Below are 7,434 nucleotides of genomic sequence, written 5' to 3'. Positions count from 1 at the left end.
AGTGAGTAAGGGATGTACAGAACACACTGCCTCCAACCGCTAGCAGTAAGTGAAAGGGATCTGTGTGTTAAACTCCCTATGGTCTGTGGCCTATATAAGTAAATAGAAAACACAGCGGCCAAGACTTTAGTAAACACTTGAAGTTGCTTTTGCAACATTATCGTGTTTACAAAATTTAGCAAACATTAGATATCAGTATAACCTCAAGATAACAAACAAATGTTTCTACATTTCTGCCTCCTCACCTCTTGACACCATAACCCAAATGACATCAATGTTTACCATTGATAATCAAAGCTGTGTAAACTGTTGTGCAAATGAGAAACAGGCAAGGAGCATTTCAACCTTGCATTTTAGTATCACAGTTTTTTACTAATCGTATATATTTTACATTGCTATTCAGTCGAATGAATAGACTTAAGGATAACAACAAGATGATTCCTACATAGCATATTCAGAGTTTAAGCAACAGAATAAGAACACATATGGATGAAGTGATGGGGGTGGGGTTGATAGTTTACATATACTCTGTAAGCTACACCTGACTGCCAATACTGTCAAAAACAGTGAATATTTCTGATTTCAAATCCATTTATTAAAAACTATTTAACCATTTTATACTGTATTTGTTTAAACAAATTACTTTGAAACATTTGTAAAGAAAACATTTATAAGTATTTAAAAGCAATCTTTTTATTAAAACATGTTAATTAACTAATGCTTCACAACCAATCGTCCCACTGAAAATGATCAGAGAAATAATCCCTGTGCTTTTCCAGGATTGAGCAGAAAGCTTTTACAAGTTTTCACTGTGAGTGGCAGAACCTGTCACAGCTTGTCACACTTGTGCTGGAGTCTGGCATTACCTGTCGAGCGTACTGTGAGAAAATTCTGAATGCAACTTCAGGATTTGGAAATTGCAAAATTGCTGACATTTGCATATTTTTTTATTACTTAAATAAATAAAGAACATCAGAAATGAACCAGAGTTGTGGGAGTATGGGAAACAGAGTGCCAGGGCAGACAGTGGAGTGATTATGGGGAAAGATGTTGTTAAGCCTTCATGCAAAGACAGGAATTGAAATGTTGAGCAAACAGTGGGAATAATATTCTAAGCTGCATCCATTTCAATGCAAGGAGTATTGTAGGTAAGAGATGGATGAGCTTAGAGCATGGATCAGCACATGAAATTATGATATCTGACGCACCATCAATAACTCTCTCTGAGACATAAAGGCGAGATATCGGCTTTTATTGACTGGAAGAAGAAACAAGCAGTGGTTGACCACCATACTACATCCTGGAGACAGAGGCCAGGCTCAGGCCTCAATCGCCTTTATACCGGGGTCTGTGGGAGGAGCCACAGGAGCAGTCAGCAGGGGGCGTGTCAGACAGGAATATGTAGTTCACCACAATATCATTGCCATTAGTGAGACATGGTTGTAGGAGGGGTACGATTGGCTGCTCAGTGTTCTTGGATTCTGTTGTTTTAGACATAACAGAGGGGGAACGGCATTACCAGTCAGGGAAAATGTCATGACAGTGCTGAGACAGGACAGACCAAAGAACTCATCTACTAGGGCTATATCGGTGAAACCGAGTAATAAGAAAGGGATCATCATGTTAATGGGATTATATTATAGATCACCAAGTGATGCACCATCAATAACTCACACTGAGACGTAAGGCGAGATATCGGCTTTTATTGACTGGAAGAAGGAACCAGGAGTGAGTGTCTATCATACAATGTCTTGGAGACTGAGGCCGAGCGTCAGGCCGCAGATCTCCTTTATACAGGGGCCTGTGGGAGGAGCCACAGGAGCAGTCAGCAGGGGCATGTCCCGACAGGCACATAGTTCACCACACCAAGTGGGCAGTGGGATTCAGAGGAGCAAATCTGTAGCAAGATCACAAACAGTTGCAAGAAATTTAAGGTTGTGATAATAGGTGATTTTGACTTTCCACACATTTTGGACTCCCATATGGTTAAATGACTGGATGGGATAGAGTTTATGTAATGTGCTCAGAAACATTTCCTAAATTAACATGCAGGGGTTCTGACTAGAGAAAGTGTGATAGTTAAGGAGAAGGATAGGGTTAACTACTGTGTTACATTTCTTCAGATACCTGAAGTGTAAAAGAGAGGCGAGGGTGGATATCAGACCACTGGAAAATGATGCTGGAGAGGTAGCAATGGGGGACAACAAATTGACGGACGAACAGAATAAGTATTTTCATCAGTCTTCACTGCGGAAGACTCTAGCAGTATGGTGGAAGTTCCAGGTGTCAGGGGTCATGAAGCCTGTGAAGGTATGATAGCTAGAGAGAAGGTTCTTGGGAAACTGAAAGGTCTAAAGGTAGGTAGATAAGTCACCTGGACTAAATGGTGTAAACTCCAGAGCTCTAGAAGAGATGGTTGAAGAGATCATAGAGGAACCAGTGATGATCTTTTAAGAATCACTAGGTTTACAATATGAGCAGCATGAAGTTTGTTGTAAGTTACAAAAAACTGATATGATGTAGAGATGTCCTGAGAATTGGTAGAAGTATTTCAATTCAGAAAATATTTCATTAGTTGGAGGATTGAGTTCAAGAGCCATGAGATAATGTTGCACCTCTATAAGACTCTAGTTAGACCACTTGGAGTGTGGGGTTCAGTTCTGGTTACCTCATTATAGGAAGGATATGGATTCCTTAGGGAAGGTGCTAGGAGACTTATTAGGATGCTGCCTGGATTAAAGGATATGTCTTAAGAAGAAAGTTTGAGCAAACTAGGGCTTTTCTCTCAGGAGGGAAGAAGAAATTGAAGCAACTTGATAGAGGTGTATAAGATGGTGAGGCATAGATAGAATGGACTGCAGAACCTTCTTTTCTAGCACAGTCATGTCTGATATGAGAAGGCATACTCTTAATGTGATTGGAAGAAAACCGGGGATATCAGAGGTATTTTACACAGAAAATGGAAAGTGCATGGAATGTGTGGCTAGGGTTGTTGCTAGAGGCAGAAATATTAGGTACATTTAAGAGATTCTTAGAAAGGCACACGATTGAAAGAAAATTGAAGGGCTATGTGGAAGGAAAGGTTAGATTGATCTTGAAGTAGATTAAAAGATCAATACTACATCATGGGCTGAAGGCCTGTACTGCTGCATTGTTCTATGTTCAAAGTTCAAAGTAAATTTATAGCAAAGTATGGGTATGTTACCATATACTATCTTGAGATTAATTTTCTTACAGGCATTTACAGGAAACAATAAAATATAATTTTATCAAAAAGTATACATCAACAGACAATGATTGACAAATACCATTGGACAAAATGGCAATCTGTGCAAATAAATGTAATACTGAGAACATAAGTTGTAAAGAGTCCAAGAAGATACGTAGATAGGTCATAGAATCAGTTCAGAGTAGTGGCAAAGTTATCCACACTGTTTCAGGAACCTGGTGATCATAGGGTAATACCTGTCCAGAATCTGGTGGTGTGGAGAAGATATGCTGCTTTCTTGTTGTGGTGCTCCATGTAAATATATTCAATGGTGGGAAGTTTTCACCTGTGATGAACTATGCTGTTCCTACCACCTTCTGTATGCTTTCCTGTTCCTGGGCATTGGTGTTTCCACACCAGACCATGATTCAGCCAGTTAGGATCCTCTCCATTGTGCCTCTATAGAAACTTGTCACAATTTTTGCTGACATCCTAAATCTATACAAACTTTTAAGAATTAGAGGCACTGCTGTGCTTTCTTTGTGATGACATTGATGTGCTGGTCCCAGGACCAATCCTCTGATATGTTAGCACTATGGCATTCAAAGCGACTGATGCTCTCCATTCTGTTCCCCAATTGAGGACTGGTGCATGGATCTCCAGCTTCTTTCTCCTGTAATTGCCAGTCAGCTCCTTGGTTCTGCTGACGTTGAGTGAGAGGTTGTTTTTGAGGCAGCATTCAACTAGATTTTGCATCTCCATTCCATATGCCAATTCTCACTGCCTTCCAATGTTCTATGTACTAAAAAGTGTAATAGTCAAGGAAAATGGGATGTTTAAAAGAGTAGTGTACTATCCATAGGTGATTTTCATCTTCATGTGGATAAGAAATAGTAGCCATGAGAATGAATTCATAGAATTCATTCAGGATAATTAATGAAACACTATGGATTCCAGCAGGGAACAATTATTTTGATTTGTTAATATGTAATGAGACAAATATGATAAATGATTTCAAAGTAAAGTGCCCATAGGAAACAGTAATCACAGCATGATAAAAGTTAGCATCAGGTTGAGAGTGAAATATTTGATGAATCCTCTTTCCGACAGTAAGGCAAACGTTTGGGAGCCTACACACTTTTCCCGCTAGTGCCTTCTTCCCTTCCTTTTCTTGTCTCCACCCAATGTTGAGTTCCAACATCTCACCTCTTAAATAAGAGCAGTTACAAATAAACGAGGAAAGTTGCCTGTGTGTAATGGGCATATACTGTAGATAAGAAGGTAAAACAAGAGGAAAACCATGGCAGATATTAAAGAGGTAATTATCCTTTGCAAAAATTAACCACATGGCTTACAAAGGAAGCTGAGATGGTATTAAGTTGAAAGAGAAAAAACAAGTAGTAAAAGTTAGTAGCTGGCCTGAAGATTGGGGTAAAATCAGAAAGAAGGATTAAACAAGAATAGAACAAACTAAAAGAGAAAACAATCAAGAAATTGGAGGTGGATACGATAGGGTTTTTCAAGAGACTTTTAGATAGGTACACGGAGCTTAGAAAAATAGAGGGCTATAGGTAAGCATAGTCATTTCTAAGGTAGGGACATGTTTGGCACAACTTTATGGACAGAAGGGTCTGTATTATGCCTGTATGTTTCTAAATATTAAAACGGACAATGAGATCCTTCAACTGTGTTAAAGAAAAGAGGCCAAAGTGCAAGGAGGCCGCTGAGAGAATGAGGTGAAGTAAATTGCAGTAATCTTTCAAACATCCTTAGGTTCTGGAAAAGTACTGGAAGATTTTAAAACTACCTACGTGAAATCCTTATTTGAAGAGTGAGGCAAAATGCAGTGATAATGGGCCCAACATCACTTACGGGATTCATGTTGGAATCAGTTTATAGCGCAACATGCAAAGTCCAAATCTGATTAAGTATAGTCAGCAAATTTCAATGGTGGAAAATCACTTCTGAAAACTTTACAGAGATAAGAAGGAATTTCAACAGTACAAACAAAAACTGCAATAACAATAACCCAAAGGCCAAAGAATGGGGGGGGGGGGACTCTCTCTGGTGTTCAGCAAAACATTTTTGAATGGGTTTGTTTCAAGGTTAATGAGGAAGACAGCACTACCAGACCCGGTCCCAAGCCAGGATGAGTGGAGAAAGTGTAATATCAGAAACAACAATAACATCATAAAGTTTAGAAAAGTTCTGAAGAAATGTTGATGGACCTATTTCAGAGATAGAAACAGATCTAGCCCAAGCAAACTGGTTATTATGTCTTACCAGGAAGATGAATGATCAAAGGCCTTTAAAGGAGATACAACAGCTATCGCCGAGTTACATTTCAGTGACTGGAGAAGAGTAGGTAAACTGATCTCAGAGCTAAGTGGATGACCAAAAGGATTGTTAACATTAAAAAGATAACTGCCTGATTGTTGGTAAGAGAGGATTAGTCTGGTCAAAGAAAGGTCAGAAAGGAAGTAAAACTGGAACAAAAAAAAGTAAAGAGAAGGCGTGAGAAATGATGAATGCCAAGCACAAAAGGAATCCAAAAATATTTTATAGGCATGTGAATAGAAGAAATATTTAATGAAAGAGGTGGGGCTGACAAGAGATCAAAAGAGAGTGAATCTGACCTCAATGTCTAATAGAGAAATAGATAGAAAATTAAGTGACAGAACTAGAGATTAGAAGTGAGAGGAGTTTTTTTAGATTAGAGTGAATTATATAATGGTATTGCCCAGGTCTCTACCTTTCTCAATATATTAATAATTTGGATTATGGGGTGAAAAAGAGGAAGAGGAACTAGTCAGATTGATTTTATATCAGAACCAGTTTGAACATTATGGTCCAGTTACCCAACTCTGCACTGTAACCACCCTTTGATTCTCTGATATCTGTCAGGTAAGCAAATTTGGCATTCCCCAATGACACTCACCAACATTTACAAAGAAAGCATCACATCTTGGCATGTCAACTGCAATGCCCGGGACTGCAAGAAGTTGCAGACTGTTGTGAACACAGCCCAGTCTATAATAAGAAAGCCACCCTCCCCTCCTGCTGTATTTGTCTATGCTTTGTGCCACCTGGAGAAAGCAAACAAGTTAATCAAGGACTCCTCCCACTTGGTCATTCTCTTCTCTCACTTGCGAATGTTTATCACGTGGGTCAAGAGGAGATTTAATACTTCAATTATAAGATTCTTGAACAGATCTCTTATACAATAAAGAGGAACTCTTGATTTCTCAATCTACCTTGTCATGGTCATTGCATTTTATTTGTCTACCTGCACTGCACTTTCTACAATACAGTGAAACTGAAATACTATATTCTGAATTCCGTAATTTTTTATAATGTATTATCTCATTGTATTTATGTTTGGAATGATCTGCCTGTATAGCTTTCAGAACAAAACATTTTACTGCATCTCAGTACATGTGACAATAATAATAATACAATTACCAAATACCTTCATCTTGATAGTTGTCCACAAGTAGCTCCTCTTGCCCATTTAATCCCCAAACAGTTACATTACAAAACATCTCTGTCACTTTAATACGGGGGTTCCCAATCTTACTTTTTATGCCATGGATACCTACCATTAACCAAGGGGTCTGTGGACCCCAGGTTGCGAACTATTGGTTTAATAGTTGCCAGTCACTTTGGAAGATTCATTTTCAATATGTAATAATGGCAGTGACCTGTCATTTTCCCCTAACTTTTGCTAATTTTGTTCTCAGTAAGTATTTCAGAGTTTTCTTTTAAACTCCTAAAGAGGTGGGCAAAGCTAGTAAACAAATATGTTTTAAATTGCGGAGAAGAGCACAGAAAATAAAATGAATATCTAAATATGTGTGGAGACCAAGGGAGACTGAATGACACAAGAGGTGTTGGTGCTGGCTGAGAGGGGGTAGTGAAGATGTATTAATTACAGATAACCTGCCTTGAATAAATGAAAGTGGAATAGCATAAATGAAACTAAGAAGGAATGGATCTAGTACATCATATTTTATTTCAAGCAATCCTTTGGGAAAAGATGCTCATACATACAAACAGCCAATACTTGCCGCAAAACTTGTAGTCAAAAAGATATTTACGAAAATGCATTTCAGGTTATTTGGTATAATAGATTTTGGAAAATAGACAAAATTAAATGCACAAATTAACATGCTCACATTTGAAAAAAATGGGGAGGAACTAATTTTCCTACTGGACTGAAAATCATA

The sequence above is a fragment of the Hypanus sabinus genome, chromosome 2 (genome assembly GCF_030144855.1).
Source record: "Hypanus sabinus isolate sHypSab1 chromosome 2, sHypSab1.hap1, whole genome shotgun sequence".
Lineage (NCBI taxonomy): Eukaryota > Metazoa > Chordata > Chondrichthyes > Myliobatiformes > Dasyatidae > Hypanus > Hypanus sabinus.
Note: the sequence above shows the minus strand (reverse complement) of the source record.